The sequence below is a fragment of the Aythya marila genome (assembly GCF_965140915.1).
Source record: "Aythya marila genome assembly, chromosome: 9".
In the NCBI taxonomy this organism is placed as follows: Eukaryota; Metazoa; Chordata; class Aves; order Anseriformes; family Anatidae; genus Aythya; species Aythya marila.
In genome coordinates this window covers 341,828-368,939 of record NC_139050.1, presented here as the reverse complement: position 1 = coordinate 368,939, position 27,112 = coordinate 341,828, and the positions used below count along the sequence as shown (strand labels likewise).

Genomic DNA, 27,112 nt, shown 5'->3' with positions numbered 1-27,112 from the left:
ATTGACTTCAGTACAATTACCCCATGCTGAACTGCCTGCATCTGAGAATCTGTCCTTTGTCCTTCCTATAAACTTAGGCATGCTTAAGATGCTTCACACAAATAAGACATTCAACTGAGCAAAAACATGCACGGGATTCCTTTGGAACCTGTACGAACCTCTCTTCTTTTAGCTTTTGCTTCTGGGGGTCTAATTTATGCTTGAAGATGGACTCAACGTAAAGCCAGTTCGCTTTCCCTGCATATCAAAGTTTGCATTAAAATTGCTGAAATTGCTGTCATTGCATCATAGAATAATTTTTATTTTTTTTAACTTTCTATGAACTTTTAGAAGAATGCCTATGTCATCATTATTGCCATAATTCTTAAGAAATTACATTAAAAATCCAAATAAGGTCAACTGAGTGGTAAACAAAAATGGTGTATTTACCTCTGCTGGGATGTTTCAATATTTGAGGAATATTTCATGTCCACAGAGATGCAAAAGGCAAGTCATTTGAAAAGCAGTGTGCATGCAGAATATCATCATAATGCTCTGTAGGACCAATCTGAGCCCATCAAAATCAACCAAAGTCTGTCCACTGACTTCAGAGACTTTCAGCACTGGTCCTCAATGTGCATTTTCTCAACCTAAAGAATCGTTAGGCATTCTAACACCACTCTGTTACAACCAGCACTTTAACAGACTCAAAAACTCTCAGAACAACACACAACTAGAGTCTGATGCTGTACCACCCTATGGACTGCCCAATCTATTTTCTTTCCACAGTGGTGAGAGGAGCCAGACATATGCACTGTGGCAACTGGAATAAATGGCACAGATGGAGAAGTGTTGGATGCTGACAAGTTTAAGATCTAAGAGCAGCCCCTCCTCTAAAAGGAGATTCTTTACTACCAAATAACACCAAAGCCAGGATTAAAGGCCAATAAACATAATTATTTAGTGTATATTAAACGGGGCTTGACACTAGGAATGCAGATCAGTAACACTGGGAATTTTCACCGGATATCAAAGCACTTCCAAAATACTAATGGCCTGTGCAACCAGGCCCCCAGATTTGGGACCCAGCCCCTGAAATCATATTGCCACAGCTGAGATCAACAGAAGTCGCCACTGCAGAATTATCTACACTGAAATAAAAATAAAATAAAATAAAATAAAATAAAATAAAATAAAATAAAATAAAATAAAATAAAATAAAATAAAATAAAATAAAATAAAATAAAATAAAATAAAATAAAATAAAATAAAATAAAATAAAATAAAATATATATATACATAAATAATAATAATAAAAAAGAAATTCTAAAACCTCTCTATTTTGTTTCAAAGAAAGCTGCAAAACTTACTTTCCTACCAAGCACCGCCAGAAAAGCTTAAGTGGCTTGTTATGGAAACTGTTGTCATGTCTGTTGCATATTGACTCTGCAGAGGGAATATCAGTCACATGTTCTTGCATAATTTGAATTAAGCTTGTATGTAAAACAATTACTATAAACATCAATTTTTTTAAACTGAAAATGTTAAGTAGAAGTAACTTGAAAAGCTAGGTCTGTAGCTTGAAGTGGCTAGGTCTGAAAGCAGCCCTACTGTTTTGCTGCTAGTTAACTTCATTTTACACTTGCATGTATTTTTGGTGTAAACAAATGCTGGAGAAACTCAGTACTTGAATATTACAAAATATAAATTGCTTACCTATATTACTGACTTCTATAAACTCTCAGCGCACACAATTTTGTTCACAAGGATTTCTAGAAGCAGCATTCATTGTGAATACCTGTGCAAATATTCACAATTACACCCTGACACAAGTGATTACCACACTATATTTAGGGTGGTCAAACACTTCTTCCTCAGCCTCTAGCTGGCAACCTCCTGCTGTGGGACAGGTACCAGCAAAACATACATGTACACCTCTCTAGAGTGCATCAGCAAAGATCTGTGAATGCAGCCAGGGGGAGCTGAATGTGTCCTACAAGTATGCTCACTACCAAATCCTGGGTACTGCATACAGCAATGGCAGTTGCCCTAACCCCAGAAGCACAAGCTGAGCTGCTGCCTTATGATGAAACCAATTTATGTAGGTTGAAGACTGGACCAAGATGTTCTAATCTCAGCATTAAGTATTGAGAAAGATTTTATCTGCATACGAGAAGCGTACACTTTTGAAGAGAAAAAAGAAAAACAAAACCACATTTCTCATTTGAAATAAAACAGTTTAGATTTCAGTCAAATTATCTACATTTTCTCAGCTAGCTCTAGGTGAGTTCGTTTTTTTTTTTTTTTCCATTTTGTATTTATTTAAGAGTTACACATTTGCCCATCCCTTTTTTTACCCACTCAAGCCAGAATATGAGAAGACTGGGAATCCTTGTGGACAACATGTAAATCTTTTATATAACGAGCAACTTTCCAAAAAGCTTGGAATTCCTGTAAATTACTTTTTCCTGTCATGTGGATGAAAGATGGCTTTGACCCTTTATATAAAAGTCTGACAATCTTAACAAATATCTCCAAGCTATAGCAGCTAACACATATTTATATGAAAGATGGCTCAGAATAATTGATTAGGTTTGCTAAGGTTCCAGTTAAGGAACTGCAGCTGCAATCTGCAAAATTTATTTATTTATTTTACCTTCCCTTACTGTTTTCTTGCATAACAATTTCTTCCTTATCATTGCTTATTTTCATGTGGAGCATGTTTACTTATTTGTTATGGTCAGTAGACACTTCATTTTAATTACTTCAAAGATAAATGTATTTAAAAGCACTTGGCTGTGATTTCAGGTAAGAAAAAAAAATAACAAAATTGTTATAAAGCAGCATAGGAAAAAATGGCAGAAGTATGAGCCGCCAACACCTGAAAAACAGATAAAGTAATGAATATACTGTTTGTTTTGCTTTTGCCTAGACCTTTTTCTAATGAACATAGTAGTGGCAACATGGTAACTTTTTTACTACCTAAATCTTATCAGAGGCTACTGTACAGTTATTTATCAAATGCAAACCTACAACTTCGTTACTATAATTATGTAGTAACCATCCAATTAACTCCTGGGGTAAATGCATATTGCTCTTGCACTTCCTGTTCCAATACGCATTCAGCTTTCAATTCTTTTCCTTACCATGTGTGTGTTATTGGAGCAGTTATAAGGCCCTTTAGACATATGAATCCCACTGTTACTGATACTGGGCAATCAGATAACTTGAAAATGCAAGGGTAGCTTTAAGAAGTTGTCGCTAGGTAGTAGAGATTTATCATGAAACACCATGGAAGGCAGCAAGACAAGAAATTCCACTGTGCTGTAGACACCTCCTGTCCATTCCAATATGGATAAGTCAAGAGGAACCAGACCATAAACTAGCATCAATCACTGTAATTTCAGTTAAATTCATGAAGTACATGAAATATCACCAACCCAGAAAAAAATGCCTTTCTTGCCATGTCATATGATGACCATTGAAAGAAAAAGAGAAAAAAAAAAAAAAAAAAAAAGGAAAGTAGAAAGAGAAAAAAAAAAAAAAGAAAAAAAAAAAAGGAAGAATAAAAAAAAAAGAGAGAGAGAGAGAGAAAAGAGACAAAAACCACAACTTGATATGGCATGAGATACTGATGTAATCTAACCATACAGGTCCAGATGCCAGTGAACCTTGACAGATGCAAAATCCATCACTCTTTCAAAATGACTGCTACAGAAGCTTTACATGAAGCCAAACCAATAGTAAGTAAGCTGAGGCACAAAGCAGAGGTGTTACCTCCGAGCACCTCCACCCTACCAAGGCAGCGGCAGCCCAGCATACAGCATGTGGCCCTCTCCCCAGCATCACGCAGGGCTGCACATCCCCCACCTCGACAGCCCTGCAATGCAGCAGCCACATCGCAGCTGCCTTCTGATCTTCCAAGAGGCAGTTCAAGGGCAGGAAGAGAAACTTTGCTGTTTGGTCTTCTAAAATAAACGTAATGGCCTTTTTTTGTTATGGAAATGTGAATAAATGGGATATAGATTCCTTTCCAGAAACAGGCCAAAGAGAAATTTAAGAAAGATGTAAGCAAGTTCTTCCTGAAGATGTGCAGCCCATAAAACTGTCCTGAAATCCAGCATGGATGAGTCTGTTCCTTCCCTCCAAACCACTTCTGGGAATACGTTTATTGCCCTCATCCTCTTTCGCATTCCCCGATCTCTTCAAGGGCATGTTAAAAGAATTGCTTGGAAAATAGAATTTAATTGCATTAAATAGCAAATTAATCTTTTCCCCCTAGATATTCTACATTGTGACACCACACCAAAAACAACTGAAAACACAGCCATGCAAGTGAAGTCTCTTGTAAAAAGTTATTCCAGAATATTGGCTTCTATCCAAAAGGTAAGACTAACGGAGGTAATTTAAATATGCTTGAACACAGGAGCAAATGCCTAAGCTCTGTCGCTTTCTTTGTTGAAACCCATTCTTTCAGAAAATCATTTTCTTTACCCATTGGACAACAAAATGCATTGTCAAGAAATTTTATAGCAATAATTATAAAAGATGTCCATTTGAACCCATTGAGGTCTTACTGATTTTATAACACCCAGCAGACTTCCCTGCAGGAGAACACTATATTTATGTTAGCAATATATGCGAGAATTGAGATCGTAAAATTAAATGACCACATAGAACTGTCATTTATATGATGAGCACCTACATATGTGAAGGCTGATTTATCTTGCCAGATAGGGTAGTACTAAATGGTCCACTCTCAGTCAATGCTTTTAATCACGCATTTCTTCACCACTTCTGCAACATTACACTTGAAGGACTGGTAAGCAGTTTGCTATGAAATGTTAAATGGCTACTGACAGTACAAGCCCAATGGAAGTGCTCACTAAAATAGAAGTACAGTACATATTGTATGCAATTGTTTTATGAGAGACATTATGGTTACTAGAATAACATTTCACCATTACCAACTGCTGAGAGAAAAGTCATTAAGATATTTGGCAAGCCAGTGTAATTTTTCAGCAGAACTACAGTACAAGACCTCGGAATAGCTTCTGTACAAAAAGGCGAGCTGTCTCAAGAAAACAACTTAAGTCTTTGGTGTCATTTTATTCAGAGGGGTTTATTTTCAGATTCCAATGAGAAAGTTATTGTTGCTGGAGAGTGAACAATTGAGCCTTAACCCTTATAACACTGCAATTTCAGAAGCACTATAATAAATCTTGCAGCAGTGTTTACATTAAAAATCTCTTTTCCAAGGAGCTTTTATGGTCTGTAGTGTCCTTCAGACACTTTTATGAGAGATTTCTTTAAACTATTGTTCTAAAACTAAAGAGAGATTAAACGTGTGTTTAAGCACTGTTAAATGCTGAGATGGAAACAAACAAAACTCAGGTCACTGTTTTTATCTCTGCCTCTTTCCATGTTTTCTGCAAATTCCGCAGCAACAGAAATGAAAAATGTCCCCCTCCCCAAGGGAGGGGGGATCCACATGGGACAGAGTCCCTCTCAGGACCACCGCCTGTGTCCACAACTGCGCATTTGTCATATGGCCATCACCATATTAAATGGGGACTCACAAACACACGGATGTCATTCCATCCCAATCGTTTCCAGTAATATGCCTTTCCTCTTCCTAGAACTGTACTTTAATGATGTGACGAGACATTGCAGCTTCAAGGTACAAACATTTTCAACCAAACAGCCACTATGCATCACCGAACTAAATCCTTTTCTCTACAACAAGAACGGTATTGCCATATTACAGTATTATCACAAGGTAACAAAACATAAGGAATGAGGCCCATTGCAACCAAACACTTCTAGTTGTCAGTGTTTCCAATGGAAACACTGATTTCTGGTTAACACAAGCTGACAGCAGAGCTCACAAAAGCCCCGTAAACAATTCAGGCCAGCATTAAACAAACTGCTATTTTATTCCTCTTTAGTTCTTCATGTGCAACCATGACAATTTCCAAATGATTAGAGGTTTCAACAGGACTTGCTATTTATTGGATTTGGAAGAAGGCAAATTGGATGTTTGATTTTTTTGTAATTTGTTTTTGTATACTTTCCACACAAATACTTCACAACAGAAATTAAAACATACCATCTAGATTCAAGCTCAAGGAACCATTTGTCTGGTGATCCATTCACTAACAAGAATAAATGAGCAGAAACATGGTCAAATGTGGTAACAGTTTCAAAGATGAAAAATCATAGTTTATTATATTTGCCAGAACTAACACCCCCCAAAAAGAAAATATGCATCCCAGAAAGTGATGGTGGAAATGAACCAGTTCTCAGGTAAAACCATATGAATACAGAGGTATATTGAAATTTCTGGCCAAAGCCATTCCATTCAGAAAGGTGGGTCTCCCGTTCCCAGCAGAAGCTTGCATCTGTACAGCTCTTAATTTGCAAACTCTGCCATATATGTTTGATTTTGCCACTATAAGCAATTCCTACTGGTCTTCCTATTCTTTTATTCATAAGAATAAAATGGAGCCACTCACTTAAAGAAATGGTTAAGTCACTGACAGCATTCACATTCGTGTCCATCACCTCTTACTGCACTATGTCACTTAACTAGGACTGCTCCTAATGACTACCAAGTGATCTCTGTAGTCCCTTAAGGCATTTAATTGTAGGGCAGATAGCGGAAGGACAAGAATTTTAGAAGTATGGAGCTACACTTTGAAAGCCACAATAGAACAGAAGAAAAAATTAATGAATGCAAAGTTAAAAATATTTTCTAGAACTCAGCAGCTGAACTACACAACTAACATATTAAAAAAAAAAAAAAAAAAAAAAAAAAAAAAAAGCATTAAAAGGCACATTTATTTTTCTTACAAAAATAATGGCCAAGAACTTAAAGTAACTGCTTTTATAATCATTAAACTACTCCTCATACATCAGCAAACTAATTTTCACAACTTTATTCTGCAAATTAACTGCAATTTATTAAAGATGTATTTTAACTTTCCTGTCTCCTAATTTCATGAGTTTGTTAGTACTAGAACCAGACAACCAAATCACATATGGGAACACATATCTCTAAGTATTGATAAAAATTTTTTCCCTTTGGTCTGAACAATGAATAAATTTCCCTTTTATTTTAAAATTCAGTTATCACCATTTTCCCTCAGAAAAAAAAAAAAAAAAATCCTTTCATAAAGCTTTTACAAATAATTGTGAACATACACACAGATAAACTCAAACAAATGTTTTGTCTTTAAAGCTCATCTGTTGTGCCAGAAGGGTGTGTTCTTCATCATTTTTAATTTAGAATGCTAATTTTACAGAACGTGTGAATTTAGAGAGAGTTCTTCACAGCTGCTATTCCCATTAGAGCTCTCTCTGAAAAGTTAATAACATTAACAGTTTTTCTATTAATTTTACTTGACTTTACACTGTGTTGTTTTTTGTGTTTTTTTTTTTTAGGATCCCAAGAGAAAGGAAAATAACCTTAAACTTACAAACATTTAAAAAAGAGGTTGGTAAAATTTCCCTCATTAAATTGAAAATATCAGAGCTGCTAAATGCTTCACCAGGCTTTCCCAAAAGTCACCATCATTTCAATATCAATTAGCAAAAATAAAATAAAATAAAAATACAAAGCAAACAAACAACCCCCTGTTTACCTAAAACTTAAATTCATTTACAAAATTTTATGCATTAACTGGAAACACACCAGTAATTGCATCAGATGTTCTAGTGCACACCTTTCTTATTTTCTCATGCAACCTCTGATGCAAGTGACTCACAGGTATGCTTTATGCTTTAAAATCTTAAAAGATGTTGGGTTTTACATTTCTTAGAAGAAAATGTCGGCTTTTAGGCCGTTTGCAGTTTCCCCATTCAAAGGAGACTGTTTTCATATCTGTAAAATCTTGGGTGTAGTTCTTCAAACACAAACTGCTGCTTCCCTTTTTAAGAACAGTTCTTAGTATTAAACTGCTGAATAGCAATACTTCCAGCAGAATTTAAGGAAAGATACACTTCAGCCCCAAAGTGGAGCTGGGATAATGTGATAAGTAAACAGGATTACTTGTTTAAGCATTCAAAGTTCGACAAGCGGGAAAGCACAGAAAAAAACAAAAAAAAAAAAAGTAATAAAATTTGCACAAAGCAAACTTATTAGTTATTAGTGCCTGTGGGATAGTTTTGCAAACATAAGCCTACAGCATTCTAGGTTTACCACATATGGACCCCATTTACATAAGTGAAGTTATGCTGGATTTATGGTGCTAAGACTGATACAGAATTTTGTGCATTCAAACAAAGCAGTGATTACTACCATGCCTTTCTGACAAAGGAAAAAAAAAAAAAAAAAAAGAATCCCTCACAGGTCTCTTCACTATTTTGACAGATTACTTAGCTATTTCATTTACTCAGCACTTAGACATGGTGAAGATTTGGGATCTGATTCTCTTCTGTGCTACAAAAATCTGATGCCAATAAAACTTTCTTCAAGTCCGCATATAGTGAATATTTATAGATAATAATGGGATAACAGGTTCTTAACTCTATCAGCACATTATTTTCTTGTAATATTTCTGCTTTACATCATGTATTAAGGAGCCGTATTCAGTCCACATGCAAAAGCTTTCAGGTAATATCAGTTGTTTATCAACCACCTAGTAAAGATGAAAAGCATTTTTCTGACAAGAGCTCACTAAACTCTTAGAATCTTAGAAGCCTTCTGTATGCCATTTGATGTATTTAAAAAAAAAAAAAAAAAAAAAAAAAAAAAAGGAAAAGAATGGTATAGATTCTTAGATTCTCAAATTTTTATAGAAAACCTGTAGCAGCAGCAGATCGTCCCTCCTATCAGTCCTGCCCCAAGCCATAAAGTAAGCATCCTTCCTTTGGAAACTACAGGGCATCCAAAAGGCTGCAGAAATTTCACAGCTTTTTACCGCATCAGACAGCTCTTTCGTTCAATTAAAATAACAATAACAATAATAATAATAATAATAACAATAACAACAACAACACTATATTCCTTTCAACCATGTACTGCTGTACCAATCCAGCTCTTTTAGCAACTTTGCTACAGCTCTGTGGTTGCCTTCTGAAAGGAAAAAGGCTTGCAGCATTCCCATAGCAGCATCACTTGGCATTTTGCATAGGCTGGTTTGTCACCAGTCCTCAGGCACAACCAAGATTACAAAGTGCTGTTCAGGTTCCCAAGATGCCAAAGTGTCTGAATTTTAACAGGCTTGTTCAACAATGTTTGCAGGTGCGGCTGGAGTGCAACACAAGTGCAGGTCAGACTCAGATTTGACGTAATAATGTCACTCAGTTTGATGCATTTAAATTCAGTTTAAGCTACAGCAATGTGCTGCAAATCCCAGAGAAACAAATCTGTCATGGTGGAACAGCAACTGGCTACTATCTCAAAGGGCTTTAATGTACAACTTCCCTTTCAAATGGATTGTTTGGGCTAAGGAAGGAATTTCTTTAGCCAGACAACTGGCATGCCAATAGGAATGTGTCCACCTGCATCACTGCCCAATTTTTTAATGAAGCAGAATAAGAACAAAAATTGAAATCTGAGAAATAACAAAAATGAAATGTTGTCACAAATAGAAGGCTAAAAGGCCTCAACTTTTCAAACAGAACACTTCATATTACTTGTAGGAGAAAGTGAAATGGCTGGAGTTTTATGGAACAAGGTATGTTGCAGACGTGTCACCCTTCACTTTGGCAGGTGATCCAAAGGGAAATACACACAACATTTAGGCTTAAAAGAAGGAAGCTAAGCCTAATTTGTAACAAGGTACCCTGGGAGGTACCTAGACCTATTCAATACCTTATACTTAAGTGGAAAATAGTACTGCTATCTTCACCCATTTGTGTCTGCTCGTCTAATTGATAAAAATGACATGATGTCTCTTTGTCATCAGACACAACAATCAGTGCTCCAGGCACACACAAACCTAGTAAAATTATTCCCAGTGATATCACTTAAAAAGTTTTTTGAGAAAATCCAACCACTATTGTAAACCTCTAGTGCTATTCAAAGAAATGTCAGTGTTACTTGTCAAAGAACTGTTGTTTTACCTCTATGAATAAATGCAATATATTCCTTCTAGGAGTTTCTTTCATAGTTTTGCAGAATTGTGAAATGAGGTATTCCTAATCAGGAAGGGAGATTTGAAGACAAAAAGAAAGATTAAAACTGTGGAAAGGACCTTTGTAGGTATTGTGATTACAGAAATTAACTGCATTTTTTCATAGGGCAGATAAAATTTTTAAATAATAGTCAAGAAAATGGTATCAGAAAGAATATGCTAAATGAGTTTTATTTAGGAACCACCATGTTTAACTGGGCAAAGTCTCAGACTTAAATTATCTGCCCGCAGTGACCCCTGAAAAAGGCTTATTTTTGCAGTTTGAATATAAAAAGATCAGAAATGCTAATCATTCCATCTGGAAATCAAAATCATAAACTGTTAGATTAATGAATGCTACAAGTAGCTCTCACATGCAGAATAGCAAAGACATTGTTAGCAATTTGTTTTGACAAAAGTGATTAGAATATTTATTCTTTGTTAACACTTCTACATGTGGGCCTGGAAAAACGAAACATGTTTGTATAATTCTGTAATACACAAATCTTTATTAAAACTCAGAATGTTGCTAAGTTAATTATATGATATTACCAAGAAAAGGGATAATCAAGAAACCCTTCACAAATTCATAATCTCAAAGGCAAACAATGCTTCACTGGTCTAATCTGTAGTGCCACTTAGAGCTCTTTTAAATGGAATTGCTAATTTTTACTATAAATTATTAAAATGGAGGAAAAGCAGAACTGCTGATTATAGTTGTTTCTGATCATAAGAAATGCAACAGCACCTAAACCGTTACATCTGGTTTAGCTGCTAACAAATAGTGGGTCAAGAATGAGAAGGACAAAATGTGAAGGGTTGTTTTGTGATCTGTATTGCTTCTGCTTATTCCATTGTGTGTAACACTTGTCCAGAAATCTGGAACAAATATGTTTTCTTGAAGAAAAAAAAAAAAAAAAAATCGTGGTTTTGCCTACACTGAAAGTAACTTAAAAAAAAAAATAAAATTAAATTTAGTCTATGATTTCAAATTTCAATCCAAACTGTAGAGTTTCCCTCCTCTTTTGCTGTTAAAGTAACCACTAGTGCAGAAAACAGGCAAAAATTACTAGCAATTATTCACAGATTTCTAGTTCCATAGGAACCATGTAGTTCAGGGCTTCCAGCATAGCATAGGCTAAAGATTGAACACAACGATTTCTCGCTCAAGCCCCTTAGTTGTGGTTGAGATTTACAAAGACATTCCTCCCTGATTGCTAGCAATAGAGAATCTTAACCTCCTTCAGTTCCAGTGATTAATTACTCTCACTATATAAACCAATTTTGTCTGCCTTCAGTTTCCACAACACGGTTTCATTATGCCTTTTTCTACTAGATTGTAGAGCCCATCTAGTATCAGAGCACATTCTCCTATGGGAATAATGATAGGTTATAGGCATCACAGTTTAGATGAACAATTCCTTTTATGTTTGATCCCAAATGCAAATGGTTTCAGAGCAAAATTTACTTTTCACGTGTCCTTAATTTTAGAAATGTTTGTTCTGAGAAAGTAAGTGGAGGTAAGGAGTGGAGGAGAAGAAAACAAGCAGCAGGTCTGGGGAAGGTAGAGGGATATGATGTTTTGAATTGTTTTAATGTTTCCAACAAGGAGCAGGGAGTGTTGGTAAACACACATATTTTACTGTGCACAGCAAGCAGAAGTTCCCCTACCTGACCTGCACTCTCACATTCATGCTTTCTCTGATTACTGGCAAGGCAGCCACTAACCCAAAGCGAAGGACAGGCTCCAAACTACGCTGTGCTTTGCTGTTGTGAGGAAACTGCTGCTGTGCCCAATCTCCCCTGTGGCTCAACTATGGTTTCCTAGAGGAATCCACCCACATATAGTTGTAATCTCTGTCCAAGAGCAGCAGCCTTTAGGCCTAGTACGCTAGCAGAAAAGAGGAACATAGGGAAGCACCAGTGCAGGGAGAATCTGCTACAAAATTCAGAATTAAGGCAGTCTGCATTTTCTCATTCGTTTGGTACAATGTGTTTTTGTTATCAACTCTGTTCATATCTGCAAACCGTTGTCACCACCTTCTCCAGGCAAGCAGCTGCCTCTGAAATGTTCAGACCCATCTCTTGGCAGCAGCCTTTCTAGCGGTGCACCAGTGAAGCATTGCCTCTCCACAAAGCAGCAGCTGCTAATGCTGGTGCGGTACATAACAGTACGGTGCCACAGCAGGTTGGGTCCTGCAAGAAAACAAATTTCTCTGGCCTAGATCATTTGACAATTGCTATCGCATGAATAATTCAATTCACAAAACCTAGCAAATGCAAACAGCAAATAAAACAGCAACCTGGTACTGTGCTGTACAGCCAGAAACGGCACCAGTTCAGCCAAAGGGCATGACAGCTGCTTGCAGATCGTGACGGCCATAGCCACTGCATGCTGCCTAACCACCGAGCCAGTGGGAGGCATCCCAGGAAAATATTTCCATGTTTCCAACTATATGGCTTGCTATGCTGGTCCCGTTGCTTTCAGTTAGTAAAATTAGGTCTTAAACCTATGAAAGTAGGTTCATAGTAATTCCACCTCAAGATTAACTAACCTGGTTTAAAAGCATACATTCAGCTAAACCCATGCAATTTCCTCATGTCCATAAAGCCTTTAGCTTTGCCTTACCTTCTTCTGGCTTCTGGGATTAAAATTGTTTGCAAGGACAGAGAGCATGACAGTTCTGTTCAGAAACATTTTCCCAGCTTTAACTTTAGCAATATGCACAGGAAATGTACATTATTGGAAAGATATAACGCTTTCTTTTCTACCCTTAAGGTTTTTTTTGTTTTGTTTTGTTTTGTTTTGTTTTCTGCCCTGGTCTCACCCTCTTAAAGCAGGGAAGGAGAAAGCATTTAATGAGAACTTTGCCACTTCTGCCTTGAATTTATTCTGCTCATCATTTAAGAAATTATCTCCAAAAGCAGAGGAGACTGCAGCTCCAGCCCAGGCTGCATTGTGGGCCGTCTCACACCTTTTGTGGTCCACCTCCCTTTTGTGGCTCACAGGCAGCAGCCTGGGAGCGTGGAAGCCCCAGGCACAGGGTAGCCCACCTGGCCGAACAGACAAACAACCTCCACATTGTCTGCATCTCACTTCATAGCTGGTGTGCTTCCAGTGAGCTGCTTGGGTAAAGCAGCAGGGAAGCAAGTTAAAACTTCACATATTTGCAGAAATAACTTTGTCAAATTGAACTATTTGCATTGAGAACTTGGATGAATTAGCAGCCCCAGCGCTGCAAGTGTTCTGACTCAACCTGTTCAGTGTCCAGCTTAGTGAATGCAGTGGCCAGTAAGTGCCCCATGCTTGTGGGGGCTATTCATACAGGAACAGGAAAACAAAAAACACATTTTTTTTTTTTTTTTAATAACAATAAAACCTGGCTGTAAAACTACAATTGTCAGGGATATTTTCCAGGTTAGGAACGTTTGACACCCAAATTCACATTGCCTCTTTTATGTTTTTCTGCTTTGTTCACACTAACAACTCCCATCTCACCATTCCTGCTTACCCGCAATCACTCCATCACATAATGCATTACCGACTTCTATTTCTCCATTGTGCATAGCCTCTTCTGGTCAGAGAGGCTATCACCTTTGGTTTCTTTGTTCGTCAAACATCTGTCTACATACAGCAAGAATGTAGCAGGATATCAACGGAGACACCTAACTGTACTGTTTACACAGGAACTCTGCTGTGTCATTTTATTTGACCAGATAAATGAACAGATGACATTTATTGTGATTGACCTTGCCTTGACAACTACTGAGAACTCTTGACACATACATCCGCTTATAGAGGCAAGATGGATAATTTCTCCCAGGCCATAGTCAGTGTGAGGTTCCTTGAATAATCAACACCTAGCTTATAGCTTGACTTTGATAACGCATGTGGTACTCAGGGACATTAATTCAGAAACATTTAGCCAAGCTCTCTTCTAGGGAATTAGTAGGGCTATCTTGATCAGAAGTGGTCAGCTAAAATCTCACACAATCCGACTGCCCACATCTATGGTATAAATGCCCTACCAACAAACAACAAGAAGCCTCTGGTAGAGTACAACATAAATTAAATATTACCCATACAAGGAACAGAGTGACTGAGAGTGATAATGGTGAGGCCTGTTCATCCAACAAAACATGTTTTCTTCTGCGTGAAGAAAAAAGTGAAAGGCGTTTACAACCCTAATCACCCAAATTAAAATAAAACAGACTAGAAGACATCAGCAAGGTAAGCAGAGTTGAGCTTTGATGAAAAGAGTACTTTCAGACTTTCAGAAAGAGATGGCTTGTCACCATAGCAAACAAAAGAAGAAAAAGTATTGATAACTGAAAGCAAACAAGAAATATATTTTACTTTCAAAAGAGAAAGAAGGAAGGAAGGAAGTCTATAGAAACAAGACAAAACTGGTCATTCAGGAAGAAAAAACTGATGAGCATAGTGAAAGACAGGAACTAAAGAGTTAGATCTCACCAAGAAGAAAACAATTAAACAATCTTGTTCTATAATATGCACAGATTTATTAGTTTGGACTAGAGACTCTCTGTTGATAGACCTGCATCCAAAAGGCACTTCCACAATTTCCTGCCAAAGCTTGAGATTTTTTTTCTCCGAAACTAAAGGGTGGGGAATTGGGGAGGAGGAGGGTGGAATGACTTGAACTGCTCCTTAGTCTGCCCTTGGCCGCTTTGCCACACCAGCAAGCACGTTGTGCTAAGGCTTCCACATCACAGCCTGTGCATAAGTTGGTTCTGCAGCACCTCACCAGTCTCAGTCTCTACTGAGCAGAGTCCTGAACACACCAAATAGGACACTTTTCCCAGCCTTTATTTTCTGTAACCCTGGTCTGCTAAGCAATGTCATCCATGCATGCCTCTGACAAGCACGCACCCTCTCCCCAGCCAGTTCTGCCCGATCCAGCTGTGTACACTCACTTTCCCGGTTGGTCCTAGCAGAACTTTCATCTCCTCCTTGCTTCACAATGGGGTGCGCTCACTTCTCACACAGCTCCCACTTGAACGCATATTAACAGCTTATGCTAGTGCTCCAAGTTCCACAGAGCCCAGGCTCATGCAGGGAGACTTATGAAGCCCCCTGAAATCACCATCCTTCCAGGTAAATAAGTCTCTGACAACCCTTACTACACATAGGGCTTTATGCTGCATTTGCAATTCAGATGCCTACTCCAAATATAAAGCACATGTACTGTACGAGGGAACTTTCAACATAAAGGAGGTATGAAAGTGGAACTGATTCACACTCTCTGCTGCAATCAAACTACCAGAGGATGCTGAATGATTCCCTCTGCTCTGATTTTGGATGCAATTATCTGACCTCGTTTTTTGCTTGTGACATTTTCTCGGGCAGTGCAGTGCTCACACATCATTCAAGCCAGCAGCACTCAAAGCATACAAATGTGAGTGTATGTGTATGTCTCTGAAATGGGACAAGGCGTGGAGTAAATTAAAGGCTTTTAAGTATTACTGATTAAGAAAGAGAGAAAACAACATTTAAAAGCCTTTTAAATTGCTATTCCTTCCTTTTGATCCCAAATTTCTCTTTGTTTTGTTCTGTGCAGCTGGCTGAATGATGACAGAGTGGCTTGCAATTATCTGGATGACATTAGATGCCAGCTGAAATGGACACTAAAGGAAGAATCCAACATTCTGCATACATAATTCCTACTCCGTTTGGCATTGAACCAAGTCAACAAATATAATTCCCCCCCCCAGTTAAATCCCATGACCAGTGATGCTGCTATGGTAACAGAAGCCCAGGAAGGGAAAAGATCTTGGATATAAGCAGAGTTTCAAAATCCTGTAGAAGAGTTTTGACTCCAAACTGCACATGCCTTTAAGGTAAATCCCCGAAGCTCTGCACACTGAACATTTACACATATGCGACTGATGTGGTCTTACAATGCCTGGCGAATTCTGAAGGGCTTTCATTAATTTAGTGACTTGCATTTTCAGTCTTTGTAGGGTTCTTTCAAATCACAGGTACTTCTCCAACAATTCTATGAAGCTTACTAAAATAGACCTTAGAAACTGAGCACAGTTGCCAAAATAATGTTATTGTTTTCCAGAATCTGTTTCAAAGATAGTTATTCCAAATAAACTTAAAAGTTATATTCCTATATTAGCACACCAAGCAGTTCATAGCAGGTTAGTAAATCAAATATTCCATACTGCTAGCTTAATAAGATGGGGAGTCATGCATGAAATGACTGCCAGGTTAATGACATAGGGAGCCATGCATGGCATGTATTTGCATATAATAGCACAGAACATTCCCCTAAATCCTCTAAATTACTCATCAGTTCTTAAATAGGCATTTAACTAAGCCTTCATCCAGAATCAAAAAGAAAGAGTGAGCCACCTATAATTGAAAAGAACGATTAATAAAGACTAAGCAAAACCTAAAGTGCCAGCTTGTAGGAAGCTGGAAAATCTGCACATGCAAACCAATCAAGCCATACCAAATGTGTACAGCTGAACATAAACAGAACAGGTTTGTTTCTGGATATAAATTCTTAATGGAAACTAGGGCGTGGCTTTATATCAGGTGTTGTGCTATGGGATGTGCTAAAGGGAAAACATGACAAATCTTAAAACCAAGGCTGGAGCACAACTTGCAAAGAGGAGACATTGGGAACAGCATTTGTGCCCATTATTCCTGATGACTTACAGGCTCAGACTGTACAAGCTGAAAATTTTTCTTTGGTTTACTTTTGCAGAGGCCTTTTCAGACTGCCAAACATACATTCTTTCATGCTGTAGCTCTTGCTTTAGGCTCCATTTGTAGGAAGAAATTTGTTTTGAAGAAATAGGACACTAAAACCTGAGCGAAATTGGAGAAGTCAGGGCACGGAGAGAAGTCTGGAGCCTTCTCCCTAGGCAGCAGTTCAGAAGAACTGGGCTAAGAGTACCAAGATGTACTTAGAATCACGCAAGATGTTTCAACCCTGGTTTGCTTTTTTCTTCCTGTTGCCTGTTATAATTGCTCAAAGGGCAAGATCTTCAGGGCAAAGACTTTCAACGTGTTCGCAAATGGGCCCCCAGAGCATGCTCAGGGCGTCTCCATATCTCTGCAGTATAACAGGTTTTGTTCAAACACATTCAAGCACAAATACCTGTAATAAACACAGGAAAAAAAAATACTAGCTGGAAAAGTTTCTGCCTCACTTTAGCAAGTAGTACCTCATGTAAGCATCCCATCACCATCCCTACACAGAACAGAGGCATTCTCTTCTGGATCCTGGCTTACTCTTTCCTCCACTCACACAGAAAAACCTCCCTCAAAATCCTGCCCCAACATCATTTTTATATAACTGGATTCAAATGTCAGTAACTTCAGGCTGCAGATTACAATCTGAGTCATAGATTTATAAAACTGAAGTTTCTAAAGCTTGCCCAGAGGTATATTATTATTCCAGCATGCAAGAAGATAATATGCTTAATTTTTTTTGTTTGCTTGGATATGAAAAACAATTTAATCATTAATTCAAATTAAGCGAGTTTGGAATAACAAGCCTTGAACTTTCATGCAATTGCAAAAAAAGTTACATTGGATGAATAATATGGAGAAGGAGAGGAAATAAAGAAGGAGAGTTGGAGGGAGAGGAAATAAGAGTTTTGTAAAGTGTTAAAATATATCCACTGTATCATAAGCTGAGATCTTTTTGGTCAGAGAAAGTTCCTCAGCCTAGATAACAGCAGTGAAAAAAAACATGAACTTACTTCCCTTCCCACTCTCAACCACTGAAGTATCAATTTCAAAGCCTAAGCAAAATGAATTGCCAACATTATTAAATCCAAGCTCCCCTTTACTTCTTCATAAAATTAAAAATGCAGATGTTGTGTTATTGCCACTTCATGTATGCCAGTTTATAATTAAAAAAAAATAATACTAATAATAAAAAAAAAATAAAAAGGATACAAAATATAAAGTTCCAGAGAAATACCAGCTCATCCTTTTTGTAAGCCACAAAACATCTCTCTCTCTTCATGTCTTTAAAGACCAGGTATCACTGTAATGCAAAATGCTGACCATGGTTCACTTACAGTTCATTTTCCAGGGAAGAAAGCCAAGTTGATATTGCCAAAATATAATTTAAAGACTCACAGAAGTGCCAGTGTCCTAACTGAAATAATTTTACATTGTGAGAGGTAAGGGATGATAAGTAGTGCTCACTTCCTGAAGTAGCTGAAATATACTGGTATGCAATATAATAACTCTTTTGGACAAAGAGCAACTCTTTTAGGCAAGTAAACCATTTTGGAGAAATCTGTGCTCAGTCACTCAGTTATTAATATATTGCTATGAGTTGGTAAAGTATTAAAGGAACATATAAATAGGTACTATTCAACATCAACAAAAAGACTTCCAGTGTCTACATTTAGCATCAAATACACTGAGGAAATAAGTTAAGAAAAAGAAGAAATATCTCTTTATCTAAAACTATGTAGCCACAGTACCTAGATGCTTTCTAAGGATGACTTTCTAAGGATTAATGGAATTTCTATCCTTTCTACAGATTTGCAACATTTTCATTTCACTGAATACCGATAGTTACATTTTAGAGATCAAAGCATAACATTTCTCAGTTGTAAGCAACCAGAGGAAAAGCCTACATTTTATTTACCAGGAAATATTTATTTCTTCAGAATACAGCTCTTTCTAAACTATATCCTTATTTCTCGTAGACTAAGGCTCAAGCTATTACATAGCTTTTAATTATAAGTATGGTCTTTTGTGTTAAGAAAGATAAATGTCAGATGAATTAATTATGTATCTATAATTAGACACTGCTGAAAATGAGCTGAAACTTGTTTTGACATCTTCTTTGAAGAATGTATTTGTACATTGCATGTAGCACTGTGCACATGCATTTGCAAAACCTGAACCAAGTGAATGGCAGCTATGTACAAAAGCCAGTAGGCTTTACCAGGGTAAACAAAATCAAAGAAAAGCACAGCTGAGGAGTTAATAAGCACTGACTTACAGGAGGGAAATTCATACTAGACAGCTTCCTCAGAAAAAGCTAAATGGCCATCAAGAGGAAAGGAAGTCTCAGACCAGGAACACATGATAAAAGCTGTACTTTGGTGATTGCAGAAAGCTTTATTTTAAATATACCCCTCTAAGTGTTTAACTAGTTTCCAAGAGGCTTGACTGTACTTTCCTCATCTCATTTTTTTCCCCCTACTAATCTGGAGATAGATTGTACCTTAAAGCAGAGCCAGGAGCAAGGTGTGTGTGCTTAAGTGGCAGGAGCCCAAGAGTAAGTGTGGGAGGCATTGTGTTTCAGCAACAAAGCATCACTCCCTGCTCCCTCACAGAGGCAAAGGAGATGAATCAACCTTACCACTAACTGTGAATTCAAGTATGAAAAGCAGCAGCACACAGAACATGTTGCAGGATGTAAGCAAAGTCTCTTCTGCCTTTCACACAATCTAGGAATTTAAAGAGGCAGTGCCAGCAACCTTTCTATGCGAGTGGCCCTACGGATGAGGTAACCACATGTGAGTTTAATAACAGTAATAATAATAGTAGGAGTATTTAATGAAGACTCCCAACGAACTATGTTATTATTGTAGGATAATGATAAATGGTTTGACAATGCTGTTTCTGGGACTGAATAAACAATTCAGCCTTATCACAGCTGTTGGACTTCAACACCCAGCATTTAAGTGCTGTTATGGTCAGAAGAGTGACTCTGGAAAAATAATACCTTCTTACTCAAGAAAGCTGCTTCTTCTATGTATTCTGAGTCATATCTGATACCTTTACTGACAAAACAAGTTGTTACTAATGATAGCATGGAAGCACTAATCCCGATCTAAGAGGGGAGGCTGTATCCTAGTTTGTCTCACCATGACACAGGTCTGTCTGTGGCATGTAGCCCAGATCACCACCAGAGATGCGATGCAGGAACACAGGAGAAGAATCATTCCCAAACACCTGGGATTAGGCACAGCGCAATATTTCTCTTTGGAAGACTAACCTGTTTGTCCCTAATCCAAGCAACCCCTTTGCTGAAGTGGGAATAAGCATAGGCATTTGCCCTGCAAGCATGCTCCATGCCACACGTACATCTGAAAATCCATGTCACCAAAGAAGAGAGGCTTTACATTTGATCTCTTCCTTGTGCTTCACTGCCAGGTTCAGAATCTGCCAGCTCCCAGCTAGAGAGGACAGCCCTGTCTAAGCAGGCACTGTGACTAACCCTGTCCCCATGCCACCCTTGCCAGGTCATGCATCAAGAGGAAACCTTCTAAAGAAGAAGGGACTGTCGGTCATATACTTACTTCTGCATGACTCTGAAACAAATTAACTTTCAGTCAGGTTAAATCCTCACAGCTGCATAGATCACTTTAGCTGGTGTCAGTGATTTTACTGATGGGTTTACACTCAAACGGTACCAAAAAGGAGCAATTTCCTTGTTGCTCTTCACAAAGCCTATTCCAGCAGGTACTACTTGGCAGAGCCTTGCAAGCGTGCTTTTGCTGGTGCTTGCCAGCTTATCCCTGCACTAAACTGGCCACATGACAAGTGAATATAAAATGGTCTGTGGGACTTCTACCATAGCAGGAGCACATTAAACTGAGAAGTTTCTATAAAAATGAAATGACTAAACATCTAATTTTTGGTGTTCATTTTAGAGTTCCCATAAAAAAACTGAAGAGGAACAGGAAAATTCCCTTATATTCACTCAAATTTCTTATTTTCTAGAACCTTAGAAATAACTTCAGTGTTTCCATATCCGTAAGGAAACTACAGCATAATGGTTCTATTTTATGCCAATAACCTTCACTTTAAAGGACAGAACCAGCAGAAAGGCAAGATTTTCTCCTGGAAAGCTTTCCCTAAATGCCAGCAACACAGCAGTGCTTTCATACCCTCTCACTGAATTCAAAACAACTTGAAACAATCGTGGGCACTGCTTGCTATCTTGTGCGAATCAGGGAAGGGAAGCAGCTTATTTCCTGATTAGCAGTTTCTCAGTGGTAGTAGTGGGAAGGGAGAATCTGCCTACCAAAATCTTAGCTCTGTGGAAATATCAGCCTGTCTATAAACAGATGGTTGCTCCTCACGAGATACTGTCCTCTCTAAGAACGCTGTTCTACGTCCTGAACCTCTTCCAATGCAGCCCTGAGCAGGCTGCGCTCCTAGCAAAGGTGAGGAAAGTTAGAAATGGAACCAAGCCAACCTGTGCATATAAAAGCTCTAAATTTATTACTTTCAATTAAAATGAATGAGGATAAGGATTGCTTCCAAGTACATCAGCCAAAGAAAGTACCTGCTGCAGGAAAACAAAAGACACCGGTGTATACATGAAGGAAATTATTCATATGTTAACAAAATGTGTGCAAGTTAACATACATGGAACTGGTAAATTGTTATTCACCTGACAAGTAGTTACTACCTAGGAACAATGGGTTAAAAATCTAGAATTATTCTTTTTTAAGCCAGTTTCTAATCTGAGAGATACTTATACACCTGCGCACCTGCTTTTACCAAAAAAAAAAAGTGGGGGGTGGGGGATCTTCAAAGCCAAGTACTTTATGCAGCACAAACAGGAATATGATGTTCAGTTGGCAAGCACAAATTTACCTCTAAAGTAATTTGTTCTCTTAATTCTTCTATTAACTTTGGAGTGTCTTAAAAACCCTTAACTCTTTCTAAACTCAACAGCAATAGAAACTACTGAGAACTACAGAACTAGCTTTGTGATGAAGAAGAATCCTCAAACAAAAGATAATGCTTCTTATTTATCTAATGCTAATGTTTTTTATTTCTGGAAAAAAAAATAAATTCTTATAGTGATATTTCTCATTTTGGTTTTATTTTTGCTAATATTGCAGCCAAAAAGAGAAAACAATGTCAAGGTTTTGAGCTTGGGAAGTTTGCACAGAAATTTGGAAAAGGACAGAAATCAAATAATTTCTGTCTCAGTTTAGCTAATATTGCCTACATAAAAGCAGTGCTGGGAAGCCAGGTTCATTATTTGTAGTAACATATTTTTCCTTGTGCAGAAGGCCTATAGAAGCCTCTCATTAATTGAGATGTTTCAAGAGCTTATCATTTCTAAGATGGTAATTCCATCAACCTATACCACAAAGCACAAGAAATGTGCCTATTTCACAAGGTGTGGCAAAAAGGGACAACCCATTTCTGTTAAATTCCTACACTTAAGCTTATAGAAAAAAAAATAAAAAAAAAAAAAATGGAGGAGTAGCTGTAATAAATCAACATAAGCCAAAAGCCTTTCTGAGCACTGAACAATCCTGTAATCCTCCTCTGGGTGAAAATTTCTTAGTGTTCTTAAGAGCGGTTTATAAGCTACAGGGAAGTTGAAGCTTAACCTGCGGCACAGCACAAGGATTTTTAGATGCTCCCAGGATGACTTTCAATTATAGCCCCTGTTCTTGGGATCACACAACTAGTCACTTTTAGCAGGACACGATGCTGTCAGAAACTATGATGGCATTAAGCTTTCTTATACTAACATCACCACAGCATAGCTCTTGGTGGCACAGGTTTGTGCAACAGTCAACAAAACTGAAAGCAGCCCACGGTCATAGCAGTGAAGGGCCAAGAAGGAACCACAAGCTATAACGACACTACCTAAGCTCACCAGGCTGGGGACTGGGCTAAAGTTGATGTGCCTCCCACCCTCACATATTTGTTGATTCCTTCAGGGAAGCTGAGCCTCTCTACAGGCCTACTCACAGGCTGCAAAACCCAGCTGCCCTTGTAACTCTGGCAAGGGTAGATGGGATATGTGGTGGCCATCCATCCCATTCATACTGTGAAATATTTACAGCTACATTGTGCAGGTCTATGTTTTCTGTATGGCATTCCAATGCATCTGTGATATGAAATTAATTGATGGGAGTCATGAAAATACATGCCCATACAATTGAAACAAGCATTGTACAGACTGCAGCAAGCATCAACGTAGGAAGAGATGTTTCTTCCATCAGACTATGATATAAGGCTTTTTTATCTACAGAAATTTCCAGGACACCAAAAAGAGAGCTAAGATCTTCTCTAAATTTGGTCCATGATAAAATACAGACAAACTGAAAGAGACTTATACGAGGAGGTATTTGAGATCTCAAAGTAGCACCCTAGTGCTATAGAAGTGCCACAGAAGCTACTTCCCTTATGGCCGTTTCTAGCATACAATTAACCATAACTCATTATACATCTTGTGGTACCACATGTCTCATTAACAGCTGGTCAGGTAGAGCTCCTGACCGGAGGTCCTCCTACACCAGAGGGCAAGGTTTCAAAACAGGCTTTGAGAACTATGAATAATTTAAAACATAACACTATGCCCAGAATTCCCAAGTTCAGTTTGTCCGTAAATATACGATTCATTAAAACATCCTTGAGTCAGTATTAAAATCGGTATGATAGTTAAAGCTTTGAATCTGACACGATATTTAGAAAGGGCCTATACAGACTTACGGACTTGGCTTAGAGCTTGGATCCAGAAGATTAGTTTGGATTCCTAGTTTAAATATAAGATTCCTTTGTCCTAAGAACAGTCACTGCATCTCTTTCTATCCCAGTTCCACATCATTAATAGGGAATTTTGTTCATTTCTTTCCCCCTGCTGCCCTAGAAGAGATTCGTGACAGCTCAGACTGCACTTCTATCTTACACCCTGCACTACAAAGCTCGAGTCTTCACTGGGACAGATAAATGCCATCGAGATATAACTAATATCTCTTAAAACAGTAGAATTAAAACGTGTATGTTTATACACAAGCATACTTCCTAAAACTGGGGACTAAAAAAGTGCACTTCATTAACTTACTTAAGTTCTTTCCTATAAACCAAAAACTTCACTAGTTAGTCCCAGAGGACTTTTCAAAATTGATTTAACAGATGAGCGCTCTTGGGGACTCTTAGGAGAATTCACTAAATACATGTAATTCATGGATTATTTACTTTGATAAGTACAAGCACTTCAGATTTATATCCTCCATAAGATATTTTCAGACAAAATTCTCAAACACAGAATTTATTCATCTATCATTCAGGTACTGTCCCAGGGTATATACTGTCCCTGTTTTGGTTGGGATAATATTAATTTTCTTTACTGTAGCCGGTATGGTGCTGTGTAGCTGGTTGGATTTAGGATTAGAGTAATGTCAATAACACACTGATGTTTTAGTTGCTGCAGAGCAGTGCTTACACAGAGCCTAGGACTTTTGGCTTCATGTACTGCCATACCAGCGAGGAGGCTGGGGCTGCACAAGAAGCTGGGAGGGCACACAGCCAGGACAGCTGACCCAAACAGGCCAAAGGGATGTCCCATACCATGTGGTGTCATGTTCAGCAATAAAGACAAGGGAGGTTGCCTGGGGGGCTGCCATTGCTCAGGGACTGGCTGGGCATCAGTCAGCTGGTGGTGAACAATTGCACTGTGCATCTCTTGCTTCATTTTTTCTTTTTTTTTTCTTCCCATTTTTTTTTCTATTAAACTGGTTTTATCTGAACCCATGTTCTCACATTTTTCTTTTAAATTCTCCCCCACCCCATGGGGAAGGGGAAGAGCAAACAGCTGTGTGGTGCTTAGCTGCCTGCCAGGTTAAGCCACATGTACTCAGCCACATTATATTGAATTACGGTATGTATATACACACTGCTTACAACTTTCAGTCTGAAATTTACTGTTCCACCACAAGTCTCATACTGACTAGAGAGAGCTAAGAGAAAGCTAGCAATGTTCAGTTTGAATGAACTTTTCCAATCAAAGGTAAGTGTTTCACCAACATAGTTTAAATAGGAACAAGGGCAGATGGAAGCTGCAAGACAGTTTCTATTCTCTGAGAGCATTCAATGCCATAAAAGTATGAAAACACTAGATGGCAATAACAACTGTACATGTATTGTTCAACTCAAATTTACTCCTGTTAAGGCAGTTTATCAGCATCTAGGCTGATACACTTTACAAAGCACCATACTTATAAATAAATAAATAAATAAAAATAGCTGTATGTTAGGGTTGTTTTGTTTGTTTGTTTTTAAACCTAACCAGACTTCCTCGAAGGACTAGTTTTCACTTCAGGTTTCTGCAGTGGTTCACAGTAAACTCTGCTTCAGTGTGGATCAGGCTGGCATCTTTGTTATGAGACCTGAAGTTACTATACTAGAAAAGGGCAGAAACTGTGGAACACTGATATAGTGTTGTCATTCCTACTTAAGTATTTATTTTAGAATAAATAGAATACATAGCTTAGAATATACAGCTATACAACTGCTTAGAATACACAAACATCACAAAACAATCATATGCACTTGTTAGGATGTTAGCCTGAAAATGCATTCATAGCCCAAGAATGTATTAATTAATGAAAAGAAACCTTTATAGTTTTGTCTTTCATAATCAGGAAACGAAAAAAAAAGAAAAAAAAAAAAAAAAAAAACAACACTTCGTAAGTATCAGTAATGAAAATCATTTATGAATCAGACAGAAAGTTTGAATCATTCAAAACCTCACAGTAATTACTTTAAAAACCGTGATCAGACGACAAGTATCAAGAAAACCAGAAAACTCTATAGACCAGCTGGTTCCTTTTAGGATGGGAACTTGTCTCAGTATAGTAACAGCTGAGAGCCATAACCTTAAATCAGTCAATTGCTATTTGTACCTTCACAGTATTGAGGAAGCCTGGTCATGGATCAATGTAACTGCCTAAATCCTGCACACCTGCAGATTCATCGCACCCTAGTTTTGCTTGGAACATTCTCCAGGACCACAGCTGCAATTTTCTAGGAAAGTGGGGCTGGAGAGGACACTGCAAGGAACCAAACCTAGCTCTTGCCAGTCACAAGCTATAGCATAACCAAACCCCTTGCAAGCCACTTTGTCCTCAAACTCAACACTCCCTCAGTGGGAAGAGGCTGCCCCACAGAGCTCTGTCCAGGCCACAGGCATGCCTGCTGTATCATGCCCTGTTTCAATTGCTTGACTGCCCAGTATGAAGCCCACAAAGTTTCCTCATAGTGCTTTATACACAGAAGGTCCTAAATAACAGACACAAAGATTTCTGTGCACACACCCCACCAAACCAGATGTGTTTACAGGCAAGGGACCCGCACAAAAGCCGTGAGGCAGTTAAGGCCTTGCTGTGGGTTTGCCTTCTTGCACATCAAGGTTACCACATTCAAACCCTCTTCACCCACCTCACTGTGCCCTCCAAACAATGTAGCCACATCTGACCACTTCTGTTCTGTCATACATGTAGGTTATTTTCTGTTTGTGCATCCTTGGGCCCTTACAGACCTCAGCTCTCTACAAGGACTCAGTTCCAACAGAACATTTTTCCCTATGGAAACCTAATGTGAAAGCCTTCCTAAGGAAGGCATCTCTAGTGTTATAGAGCAAACAAGCTGTTCCATCAACAGTGCAAACAGTTCATGTTGACACTATATTACTGAATAGTTGTGGGGTTTTTTGTTTGTTTTTTCCAAATGACATTTTACCCATCAACACTACTACTCCACTACACACTATGCAATTTAACACACTGATTTTGGGTCACCAAGAAATGATGTGAGATATTTGATGCGTTCAAATGAAGGAAGTTTAAATGACACACACAAAAATTTCAGAATTCAAAAGTTGCAGACTTTCCTGTGAAAATAAAAATATTCTAATTTCCCCACTGATCCATCCCTAATCATCTAATTTCCTCACCTGCCTCAACAAACCAAAAACGGTTAAATTCATTAAACTTTTGACAGGTTTTTAGATCTAGAATTCAAGCTGGCTTAGCAATCCATCGGTATAACTAGAAGTAAAACCAGGAGTGATTCCTATCAACTTTTATTCCCCCCATTTATAAAATCTCAAGAACAAGTTAGTCTTTGGTTTAAAGAGTTTTTAGTTATTCCCAGCCCCTATAAAGCAAAGGGTAGTCTAATCATTCAAGTTTGATTAAGGAAAATTACCTACTACAGACAGTGATTAAATGCATATATAAAGCCTACA

General features: G+C 38.1%; 1 long non-coding RNA gene across 1 annotated transcript in view; it reads right to left on the bottom strand.

Annotated features, from left to right (window-relative positions):
• Nucleotides 1–27,112, bottom strand: part of LOC309881382 — a 260,443-nt gene that overhangs the window by 114,799 nt on the left and 118,532 nt on the right. The gene's annotated exons all lie outside the window — the stretch shown is intronic.